Raw genomic sequence first — 12,941 nt, forward strand, 5'->3', positions numbered from 1 at the left:
GTATTAAAATATGCAAAATCTTGAGAACCTGCTGTTGTAAGAGAACCTGCAGTGTAGCATCTCAATGTTAATGTCTTCTTGTGAAGACCTTTAACATGTTCCTCGGACGAATGTCTTATAACTTTTCAGCTTGAGAGGTAGTAGTAGTAGTATGTATTGTTGAATAAGGCGGACTTAGCCTTGCATAGCTGCCGGCAATTGCTCTGCCTAATCGTCCCCAATACCATATCAAATCTCTCAAAGTCATAACACCTCACTTAGTCCTAAAATAACAGACACGCAATGTCACCACACCTCACTTAGTCCTGTGGACTGCAAGAATCCGAGTAGGAGATGAGACACATCTCTTCGCACAATCCAGTGGTCCCTAGAAAAAATAATGTCCTCCGATGTAGCATGGGCACTCCTACTACTTGAATTGGTTGTGAATGTTGGCTATCTGGCAGTTCGTTTAAACTGCAGCATAAATACCAATAAGTGACCAGGGGACGATGACGTGCAAGTGCTTGGGTATTGTCCTCCATGTTATTTCCACGTTCCTGAACAATGTAAAAGGAATATACCAAATGAAGGAGACAGTTTTTAGTTTTATTTATTCCCAGTTTCACGGCCATAGAAGACGACATATCAGAGGTGCTCAGCACAAACATTGTAGGTGCATCCAGATGCTTGTTGAGACCCCTGTCACTGAAAAGTAAAAACGAAATAGCATTTTGAAAACTGGTCAAGCACTACATATATTTCCTTAGGAGCCTCCCATTCACAATTCAAATGAACAAACAGCTTAAACACAGTACACTATTATTGTGTTGCTTGCGTGTATGTTTTTTAGTATGCGTGTGGACACTGACGTTTCTGCTGTATCTTTTTTCCTTTATTTTTTTTCTTGTACGCACGTGGCAGAATTCTCTTATGTTATTATTCTTCGTTTAATCTGCTCAGGTACCACACCCCTCATTAATGTCAGTGGGGCCATAAGGGTATCTTGAATAAATAAACATAGAACACCAAATACATGGTGCTACATCTACAAATTAACGTTCCTGTAGCAGTTAAAAATTTATAAAATAAATAATAAAATGGCACATTTCCACACATTTCCTAATACAAATAAAAACACGGCCAACTCCAGCTTTCTTCAAAATTTTGTACTATACCAGTCTCTTTGAACCAGGCGAAAAAACTGTAAGCATCTTGAAAACAATTTTATTTGCACGTAAATTGCAGACAGCTTAAAGGAGCCATGAAGAGAAAACACAAGTTTGGTTCATTCAAAAGATTGTCTCGTTAGAATCATACTGACACCACTTTTAACGTAAACTTCGCTCAAATAAGCTACATAATTACGAAAAACGGGAATGGTCATGCGACCCACCAGCTCATTCCCCGCAACAGAACCTATGATGTCACATGAGCTAAGCTCTGCGATTGGCGGAGGCTGGCAGAAGCAGACACAAATTAGGTAGAGCTGTAATTACAAACTAGACGAACGAGCGATTTGCGCTTAAATTTAGGGCACATTCTTTACAAAGCAATAAGAATGATGGGACAAACAGTGGAAATTATGAAAGCACATGTAAACATAGAAGTACTGATGCATTCTGCTGTTCGTACTGCGCACAGCATGCTTGGTTTAGCAGCACAGCACTACGGGGCTTGGGGCTGTCTCAGACGACACTGGCCGATTGACGCAAGCAACCTTGTTTTACGTGACCCCATTTGTCGAGCGAGCACTGTTTCAGGGAACGAATATTTTCTCCCAGAACAAAAACAAGCCAGGTTTAAATGCGGGCAAACACAAACCAAACGCTTGCCACGGTATGGTGGCGCCATCTAGGTTACGGAACGTAAAAAAACGCGGGAACAAACCAACACCGCTGTACAGGGTGGAGACAACCTTTGAACGGTCCCGTCCCGCCGCAATTGGGCCAACGGGCTCAACGCGTTATTCTTTTCGTTTCCCACGAGACCTAGCAACGCGAAACAGACAATATGATTCAAACTTCTTCAGTAAACCGCGTTGCGGCGATAATTTTAGCGCGGTTTTGACACAATGACTTGCTTCGGCGGCGAGCGAGCAACCGAAAATGGCGGCGCCAGCGTATACGTGTCTCTACCCTGTACGGCGGATGCGTGAATCAAGGTACTCTAGGCTGCAGAGCGGTCGGTTCCTGTGATGTCACTTGGGACCACGAAAACGCACGATTGAGCGGGAAAATCAAAATTTTAACCTAAATTGTTTAATTTCTCAGTGAATAAAGCACCGTTTGTATCCGGACAAGCGCTGGGGGCACTATAAAACACGAAATCTTTCGAATAAAACCAACTTGCATTTTCTCTTCATGGCTCCTTTAACTTAGGTGTCGCAGAAGCTGTTGTACAACAATGACTTACTTGCTCGTCTCTGTTTTTCTGATTTTGCCCTTCTACGAACAAGTCACATCCTACAGTCGCAATGAGGTTGGTCGACCTGTTAACAGTTACAAAATAGAAAGCTATTGTATTGTGCTTATTTCTAACATTATTTTAAAGTTCTTACTCTCACTCCTGTGACACCTAAGGCTGATTCAGCTGGAGAGCACCCCTATGTTGGCAGCAAATTCTATATAGTGGTATGAAGTGGCAAAGATTTGGCAAAACAAAGCTTTTTTTGTGATGTAAGGATGATGCTCTACCAGGTGAGCGCAAGGGTGGAGATTGCTTCACCTTTGCACGATAATGCATTAATCACGACTAAGTTCAGTTAGGTGTCCTCGACATTTCAGAGAAGTGCCGAGCAAAAACTGTTTTGAAGAACAACTCAGAAATACTAATGGCCAGAAATGGGCGGCTGGGCGGCCAGAATGTTACGGTCTCTCTTAACTCCAAACTAAAAACAAGTCAGCTTAAAACAAGTAAAAAATACCTTAAAGGAGTAGCACCACTATTAAACGTTCATAGCATGATTAGGCTCTACTTAAAAGGAGTACTTGAAATATCAAAGCTGAGATAACTATGCAAAAAGTTTCCTTTGTAGCTGCAGATTTTAGTAGCAACCATTCAGTATAACATATTTTAAATCAATTTTAATATTTGCATGCACAAGAAAGCTCCGAATGAATACCCTTTCGACACTGGCATAAGCAAGATACGTGGAGTGCCTCGCCATGCAGTTCGCCCCAAACTGCCGACATTAGGGCTCCAGTGACTTAGCCAACACACTGGCTGCTGATGGTGCACGCTGCACTGCCTTCTGAATCATGTCACAGTTTTGGGACTGATATCGTGTGGCCCAGACGTGTGCGGCCATGGCCAGCTTGGGCCACTCTAGGGCACGCATCTAGTCTGACCATGATGCAATGAGAACAGCGACATCAAGAGTGCCATTCTCTCATGGCGGCCGCCTTGGTGTTCGTTTTGTCCAAGCCGAAAGTGACACGAATAAACAAGGCTCAAAATAATTGTATACCCTGAGGTCAACTATCTAATGTTTCATTCTATGATTCCTGGGCTGGTAGGCACCCATAGCCATGGAAAAAATGTAACACGAAAATTTCATACCGGTACTTTTTTAGAATATTTACATAGACACATGAACTGCGTGCTAATGGCACTTTCTGCCAGTTGTTGCCCCCATCTGTCCATCATTCCTCAGCTGAGCATGAAGGACTGGTACAATAGAGTGTCAAGTTTAGATTTGACAAGTTTGCAAGCTCCGTGATTCACATTGAACTTTTTGTGATATTTTTTTAAAAGGGTTTAGCCTATAACCACACCCCCTTGGCTTGGCACATACTGTACTTGGTACAGTTTCATTTACGAAAGTGAAGCTTTCAGCCTCTCCCTGATGTGTATGTAGTCCACCCAAAATGCACTGCAGGAAAGCCAACTTTTTCTGATGATGACGATCGTGGGTGAAGTGAACGCTTTCCGTGATCTGAATTGAACCTGGGTCCCTCATGTTATGAAGCTGACATCTATCCCATTGCGTCATTCCAGCACAGTCGAAGCAATCTGGATTTGCATAGAAGTGGAAAATTACACAGGAAATGTACACCTCCATCTAACGACAATGGTTGTACACTACAGAAGGTCATGGATTGCCTGCATCAGTAAAGCTCTAGAGAGCACAACTGCAGCGCATCAGACCGTCCCAATAAGAAACAGGTGTTCAGTACTGGGCTGGTTAATTTGGTGTTGGACTTGGTTTCGGAAAGCTTCACATCCCCCATTTTTGTCGTTTCAACAGATGGGCAGTTGATTTTTTGTTAAGTCTTCCCGTCAGTAACTAGGACACAGCTACATATTTGGTTGTCATACTACCAGGGTGGTCTGCGAGCAGACACAGTCTGTCTGCGGCTAATTTCGAGTGTACCACAAAACGACCCACTTGTGGAGGCATTCACCTGCTTTCCATGGGTACCCAGAAAGGATGTAGACCAAGCCTTGCTCTCCAGGCCCTGCACCAACATCGTAGGGGCCAAGTCCAAGCACTTCTTTTTTTCCACTGGAAGCCCTCCTATGCAGATGCTGCAGGAACAGGATTAAATGCTGTGTCAGCACAACTGAAAGTTGGGTAGGCTAATAATACATCTTTGAAAAACAAAATGCGTAAAAGATGGCGACGTGGAATAAGACCACACAGGACAACCGACTACAAGAAAAAGAACACACATACAGCACATTGTTTTGTGTTTTCTGCAAAAGCAGAAGTGGGCAATCTCTGCCGCATTGTTAATAACAAGGATTATTGAAGTAAAGGGAGGAACGAGTGCAGTGTTAACCTTGTGCAGCCTTTAGTTCATTGTACGATTGGCATGGTTTACAGAATTTCGTTGTCATGTAAGTCCGTGTATGTGGGCCAGACAGGACGCCGTCTAAGCGTCCATCTCGGAGAGCACTTGTTTACGGTAACGAAATCAACGGGTGCAAATCTTCCTGCACATGATAAAAAGTGTGGGTGCCACCCTTTGTTTGACGAGGCTGTGGTGTGTCCCTCCTGCCTGTACGCGTTATTTGTGTGCTTTCAAATTTTCAGTGGCTTTATGCCCTGCCACATCCTATTTGTCCCATATGCAGCTTCTTCCATTCACCTTCAATGTACACTTTACTGACAGCTGCTCCTGGTGCCTCCTCATAAAGGGCCCAAAATGCCGCTTAACCTTCACAGCCCCTTGGACGATCTGATTCTGCCGCTGTCATTTGGTCTATCCTTTCTCTCTCCCTCTTCCGTCTTTTTTGGCTCACGATTTCACGCTTTTGTTTTTCCCTTTGGCCGCGATCTCCTTACGTTCTCTGCACAGAAGCGACGTTTTCCATTCATCTCCCGCAACGCAACTTAACTGCCCGAAGAGCTAGAACGCTGATGCGTGCACACGGCATACTCGCGAGATTAACGCTATCAAACACACGCATACTTACGATCGAGGCACTGCACCTCACACGTCGAGGACTGCGCTTCGGGGAGTACACCCCACCGGTTCGATCAAACTTGAGCAATGTTATGGGCTCCTACACAAAAGGAAAAATGAAACGCTTGAAACTGCGGCCGGAGTGTGAAAGGACATAGCATCGTAATTTGAATTTAGCGTGTGCTGCATACCTGGGCGAGAAACAGGGAGTGGGAAAAGAATCCACACGTACTACGTTCGAAACACGAAGCAGGTGTTGGTTTGCGCGCCAACGTCTGGTTTGTCGTTTTCCACTGTGTCTGTTCCTCGCCCAAGTATGCAGCGCACGCTAAATTTGATTCAAGATATACAAAAATCGTTAACATCACAATACAGCTAGGAGGCCGAGCTAGGCGGCCACGTAAGCAAGAATTCACGCAGCTTTAGGGTACACATTACAGTGGTATAAACACAAAAACTACAACAAACATAAAATAGCGATGTTACTGACCTTGCTGGGAAAATGAGCGCATCGATGCCCTCTTTTCCGCTCTTCCATGTCTGTGACTGCAAACGCCGGAGACCGGCATGGCTGATATACGCTGAGCTCAGGTACAGGAGGCGATGGCTCAGGCTGCAAGTCTCTCTTGAAATGTCGTAGTAGGTATGTCGGATACGGAGATCGCACCAATACTAGCATTCACGGTATATTCACGCATCTGCAGCTTCACTTGGCAGCAATCAACACAAACACACGCTGGGTACTCAAATCGTGCACTCGGGGGACCCAGGGAAATGCTGCGCCTACTTCGGCGTTGTCCCTAGGCGCTCAAAAACAAGCCCAGTGACACGTTTTGATCACGTGACCCAAGGATTTCTTTCCTCCTTTTAGCCGCTCCGCGTAGCAACAAACGTTGGTAGCAACGCGCCCAACGCGCCCGCTTTGAAACCGCTTTTGCGCTCGTGCATTTATTTCGTGCATTACCTCTCCCACGCATGAGCACAGCTGACAATAATCGGCAACAGCACATATTCGGCATTTCTTGTGCGTATTTAAGGAGCACACTTGATGATTGAGGACGTTGCCGCGCGGTTGTGGAGCGATAGCACATGCAGGAACTGCCTCACGAACCAACCATTGTTTGGCAAATAACTGTTGAATCGGATTTCACCTACCCCCGCCATACTCGGCGCTCACTTGTCCTTTCAATTTTACGCTCTGTCGGAAGTCTATGGCGCATGCTTTACGCGAGCTTTGTTGCAAGTCAAAAATCCAAGAGGGCCTCGGGGGAGGGGGGTTCCCACCTATTGGTATAACGAACACTGGTAAGCGAATTATCGATTATATTGAACAAACTACGAACTTTGGTTGGTCACGCTTTATTTCAAGGACAGTTATTCTTTCATAACGAAACTGAAATCGTGAGAGCCGCGCTCGATATCGGATATAACAAAGAAATATTTGACCGCGAGGCTGAGAAGCTACTTGGAAAATCCCTCCGGCCTCCGAAACTGCAGAAGAATAAAGGCCGTTTTATTGGATGACACTGTGTGAAACTTCATCCTGCTCAGTGTTGTGAATAGCCACCAGATGAAGGTCACATCCTTCGTCAAATAAACAAACACGTAGGCCTGTTTTGTCAAGTGAACTTTGTTCTGTAGCGATTTCCCGTACTCATGCTCCGGTTCATTGAGCTTGAAATGAAACAAGGAGAAAGGTAAGGGTTACCTTGTTTAGAGTGGGTTCGAAGCCTAAAAAAAAAGCATTTTTGTATCAAGTATTTTTGCGCGAGCCAGATTTCAGATTTGTCAGAGCCAATTTTTACCTCTACTGTTACAACGAATATCGGATATAACGAACTAATTCGCTGTCCCGATACAGCTTCGTTATAACGAGGCTCGACTACTTCAAACCAATCTTGGGCAGTAACTGGCTAGTAACGCGTTTCCGTCGTCAACTAGTTACTTTTTTCAGTAACTTGTAACTATAGGAACTTTTAAGTTAGAGAACTTGTAACTGCAACACATTCTTTTTTACTTTGTAACTAACAGAAAAATCCGTTACAGTTACTCCGCTTTTTTTTATAAAAGTTAGATATCCAACAGCAATACTCGTTAAAGGCCGACGTAGAGTTCACGCTTTCCAATTTTTCGGACTTTTTTAGTTCCCATACGCTCTCCATATTTCCCCTTTCCACAAGAAGGCGTCCCTCGCAGTTTAAGAGAGGAGGTCGTAAAACGGTTGTCTTCCCTGAAGAAAACCGAGATGATTCCTAATTCTTTCCTTCCTTCGGCTTGAGTCGAGCGGAAACAAGAAAAGAAAGAAACTGGTATAGTTAGACCTCCGCCGAGGAGGAAGCTGGCCGACCCTTGTGTCGAAGTCCACCGCAGAGGGGCCCACAGAGAACAAGGAATTCCCACAGTGGCACCAAGGGTGCATCAGCAGAAAAGTTGATGCAGCAAACTGAGATGTATATTGTTCGTGTTGGGCTTGAGCATGGGCTTGAGTGTTCCCCCTGTAAGAGAACATTCTTCTAGGGTTCGCCACGTGCAATTTTCACTGCCCGCATGCCTTCGCGTCCTATTAAATAAGATCTATCGTTTGGTTTTGTGATTTATTACTTAGTTTTATACCGTAACCGAAAAGTAACGACGTTACTTTCTCGCCGCAACTGTAGCTGCAACAAGTCACTTTTGGAAATTCTGTAACTAATTGCAACACAATCACTTTTTGGCATATAGCTGTAATTTACTTTTTACAGTTAACGTGCCCATGATTGATTACTTCGAACCACGGCATTCTGTAGGCTCCTCTCATGGCCATGCCCCAAAAGTAACTCTCCTCCCCCACGTTCCGCCTAAAATTAGGTTTGTCTGGGTCTGCTTGCCCTCGGCTGAAGGTGGTGTGCTGCTGACCGCGACGCCGTGCCTAGTTGTACTTGTACGCCCCTAAAGCGGGATTCACACGACGGAGAAACCCTCTCACGGAGGCGGACGGATATGTGACGTCAACAGCACGTGACCGGATTATCCGGCCTGGCGGCGCATCCACACGTGCGGAGCTACGCGGATTGACTAGCAGACGACAGCGCCCAGGAACAGGTTCCATTCCCCGCCGAGGGCCACCGCCGTCGAGCGAAAACATGCGGAGGCATTTTCTTTCGCGGAGCCACCGCGGGCTATCCCCACCGAGGGGCGGAGCCTAAAACCGGTCACGTGAGCGGGTCCCGCGGGCCAAAAAGAGAGGGTTTCTCCGTCGTGTGAATCCCGCTTAAATGCGGCGGAGTGCTTCCTCCGTCTTGTATAACATCCCGGGGCCTCGTGGACCGCGTGCAAACTGTCACCGTGCGCAAACGGGTGTAGCCCGAAAGAACCCATTCCCGTTTGACCCCTTCCCGTTTGAACCCATTCCCGAAACGCCCTTCCCGCTTGACCCGTCCCGTGTGCGCCCGTTCCCGAAACGACCTTCCCGTTTGGGCACTTCCTGTTTCAGCCCGTTCCCAAAACGCCCTTCCCGTTACAACCCGCTCCCAAAGCGCCCTTCTCATTTGAACCCGCATCGTTGCAACCCATTTGAATTTCTGAAAATGTGCGTTACCGTCTTCGAAACTGTTCCCCAAAATGTGCTTACAAGCAACGGGTCATGCACTAAAAACTTGTATGCACCACATTTTCCGGAATCGACCGATATTTCCGGCCGATAAAAGTTTCCGAATGCTTTGGCCGATACTGCCCTCTTGACACAAAATTTGTAGCGGCGAAAGTGTACTATAAAGATACCCAATATCTTGAGTAATGCACGCATTGGATTTTTCTGCAGTTGGTGTTCGTACGTGCGGCTGAAATTTATTTATCAGCCGCTCTTATGCTCATTGTTTGGAGTGTAGCTTTGTCTTCGGGTTCGAGAGATCTATATATCAAAGATGTCCGTAGGAGAGACTTTAAAAAAGGAAAAAAACATGTGCAGAAATCTGAGAATGAATTGGCTGCTAATGCCTTTCCTACGTGAGTAATTTGAAGATATTTTTATTTATTTACCGATACTTTACGGCATGGTCGGGCTCATGCAGGAGTGAACATAAAAACACATCAGTATTGGTTGGCGAAGTTTAAAAACGCCCCACAAAAATAAATAAAAGACAAATATGTAATAGACGCAAAGGGGTCCGAACAAGGATATGCAATTTTAAAATACGACGATTCAACCAGAATACATATTTACAATACGTGGGGAAAATACTTCTAACGATACCGAGTTCGCTGTTCGTTCAGTTAACTTATTCCAGTAAGAAATTGCATGAGGAAACAAAAAAAACTTTCGAATAGTAATTCAACTGATTGGCTGCCTAATAGTCTTACTATGATGTCTTCTCGCTGAACGTATGAAAGGCCCTTGGAGGTAGTATTCCCGCGACAATTTCAAGTTTCTGAAGTAAAGAAAATTTACGCTAGAGTCGACCCTGCGCTGCTTAAGTTTTTGAAAGTTTGCCCTATTATGCAAATTGATTACGCTAGAGTGGTGGGAATAAACAGAATCAATAAAACGCAAAGCTAAGTTTATAATTTTCGCCGCTTCTCATGACTGCGATTTCTTATAGCTAGATGTAGCATATGTATCCAGATACATAGGGTTACTTTATTTTTATTCATATTTTTATCTTTTATAGCTTTCATATGTTTCTTTTCGACATTGATGTGCACTTGCGTTATTATAACGATTAAATTTGTTAGCCCACGAAATACGATTTCTTTCAAAGAGAGGGTATTTTTTCGATTTTTTTTGTGCTTCCGCGGCGCTTTTCTGGGCTTCTTGATGTTATCATTTTTTGGTTTGTTAATTTAAAAGATTTGTTTGTTAATTTAGAAGATTTGTTTATTAATTTGCTAATTATTAATTTGTTTGTTAGGCTTTGTTAATTTAAAAGATTTGTTAATTGGTATGACGAATTGTAACCAAATGTCGTCGTCTCTATAGATTAAAAAAGTGAAGCCCAGGTTTCAAAAGCAGTCAAGGACTCTGGATGTACTAAGCATGCTATCGCAGCGGTGTGAACAAACGGAAATAAATGACAAACAATATGAAAATGTTTTTATAACATTTAATAAACTGGGTACGTTATTCCGGGAACGGGATAAATAAGAAAATACAAAACAGGGAAGGTTCTTTCGCCCCGGGTTGAAATGGGAAGGAACAAACGGGAAGGTTGAAATGGGAACGGGTTCAAACGGGAACGGGCCAAGTGGGAAAGGGCGAAACGGGAAGGTCGTTTTGCGTCGGGTTTAAACGGGACGGAACAAGCGGGAAGGGTGAAATGGGAATGGGTTCAAACGGGAACCTCCCGCGCAAACACCTGGGGTGGCAAGGGCTCGCGCTTCGAGCTGTGCTGTGGAATTCTGGGCGGTGCCTGGGCCGTGTATGCGGAAACTATAACCGCGCGGTGTGGACGAAAATATCATTCAATGGACTCATGCAGCGATATTCCGTTCCAAGATACGTATAATCTCGGGACTCGTGATGCAAAACGCTAATTAAACGCGTTGATACCCCGTGCCCAACCTTTAAACCGGACCAAAATATAGTAAACCCTTTTGGATTTACGAAAAGATTGCGTGGAATTGAGCTGGGGGGACATTTTACGATTAAATATCCAGGTCTTGGAAAAAAATACTGACACTGTTGGAGTTTGAGTCCGGGGCGTTCGTTCAAAAACCCACGATTCTACCCGCAGTATGTAACGGAGTTGCATAAAAAAAGTAGGAGTGCTCCAAGCAAAGCAGTAGACGGCGCTGTGTACAAATGTCGGGCTTGTGCCCGCCAAGTAACGGTATCTCGCCACAAACCCGCAGCATGAGTCATTGTTGGCCACAATTCTCATCTGGAAGTATAAGTATACTCCCGTTACGACGAACTCAAAGGGACCGTAAAAATTTATTATCGGAAATTTGCCTTAAGCGGTGGTTTTCTGGACGTTACAAAAGAGCAAAAGTGTTGTCGTCTTAACCTGAGTCTACTGCACTAGCCTTTGATAACTAATTAAATCCAATCCCCGCACCGAAAGATGCATGTGTAAGAAAAAGAGTATAGGGGAAAAGACTTTATTGAGAGGATAAAGTGAGAGCGGTTCGGCATTCCATGAGTCTATGTGTTGTTGTCTGGGCTGCCGTAGGCAAGGTCACAAAGAGGAGCTGGCCCTCAGGTCGACAGCTGGACTGCGGTACCTACCACTGCTCAGGGGAAGGGATGGCTTGGAAGGCCTGGGTTTTTGCGCAGCAGAACATTAAAAGGAATTCTGACAGACCTCGTTAGTTCATGGAACAGCGAGAACAAACGGGGGCGAAGAACCTCGAAACACGAAAGACACAAAGGGGCGCTGGTTTGGCTCTGTCGTGTTTTCTAACCCTTCATCCCGCCTTCCCGCATGCTGTTTGAGAATCATGGAGCAACTAGCTCGCACTGAGAGCCCCGCTAAGTCCTGAAAAACGTTCAAATTTCGCGCCACACGATGTCAGAACACACAGAATTCACCAGGATACACAGTAGCCAGAGAGTTGATTGATTGATTGTGGGGTTTAACGCGCCGACGCAACGCAGGCGATGAGGCGCGCCGTAGTGGAGGGCTCCGGATTAATTTTGACCACCTGGGGATCTTTATCGTGCGCCGAAATCTCGAACACATGGGCGTTTTTGCTTTTCGCCTCCATCAGAAAAGCGGCCGTTGCGGCCGGGAATCGAGCCCGCGACCTCGTGCTCAGCAGCGCAACGCCTTAGCCACTGAGCCACCGCGGCGGGTTGTAGCCAGAGAGTTAAACTGCATGCTAGCACTGAGGTGGTGCGATCAGAAGGAACCAGAGGCGCCGCCTCTGCAGTCGACATGTTGTCGGTAGCTTCGTTTGCGGCCGCAAACCGCACGAGCTAGTCCGAATTACGTCATAGGACAGTTAGAAAAAGTGCTCGTCAGTCGCCACAATTGCCTTCGGTTTGCCTATTTAACTTAAATTAAAGGAAGTACTCGTTAAAGTTGGCATGTCTCTACCATGGAAATCTATATACCGATAAACCAAACTTGCATTTTATCCTCGTGGACTCTTTATGGGCCCGTATGCAGTTAAACCCGGATATAACGAAGTTGACGAAAAATTCGCATTTTTTCGTTACATCCAGGTTTTCGTTACATGCAGGTTTAGAGTTAAAGCTTGCGGGAATGAAGCAGAAACGAAACCAATATGCTAGGCATCAGTGATGCTGAACTCATCCTTGTTCAATGATATAGTTCACACTGAAAAACTGCGCGATTTGCGCTTGCTGTTACTACACGGCCCCTGAATTCACAAACGTAACTAAGTATCACTTTTGCTTTTTTGTTACTTTTCGGCGTGCCTTAACGCGTTTCAAGAACCAAACTTACACTGAAAGGGCACCTTTTCGCGATCTTTCATGCTCTTTTCTGCAGTCAAAACTGCTGAAGGGATGCTAGCTGGGACACTGTACCGGGCGGATAGCAAACAGCTGCATTTGTAACTTGTATCGCATCATCGACACCATTAACCGCTAAAACACTCTGTGATAACCCC

The 12,941-nt window shown here is 45.2% G+C and overlaps 1 long non-coding RNA gene across 1 annotated transcript; it reads right to left on the bottom strand.

Moving 5' to 3' along the window:
- Positions 1-567: 567 nt before the first annotated feature.
- Positions 568-6,168, bottom strand: LOC144162257 (uncharacterized). Its single transcript, XR_013320633.1, has 4 exons — positions 5,881-6,168; positions 5,401-5,490; positions 4,386-4,509; positions 568-687 (listed from the first exon to the last, which is right to left on the bottom strand). It is a non-coding gene; the product is annotated as an uncharacterized LOC144162257 (long non-coding RNA).
- Positions 6,169-12,941: the final 6,773 nt, after the last annotated feature.

This window comes from Haemaphysalis longicornis, unplaced genomic scaffold (assembly GCF_048455015.1).
Source record: "Haemaphysalis longicornis isolate Haplotype H1 unplaced genomic scaffold, Haemaphysalis longicornis Haplotype H1 scaffold_12, whole genome shotgun sequence".
Classification (NCBI taxonomy): domain Eukaryota; kingdom Metazoa; phylum Arthropoda; class Arachnida; order Ixodida; family Ixodidae; genus Haemaphysalis; species Haemaphysalis longicornis.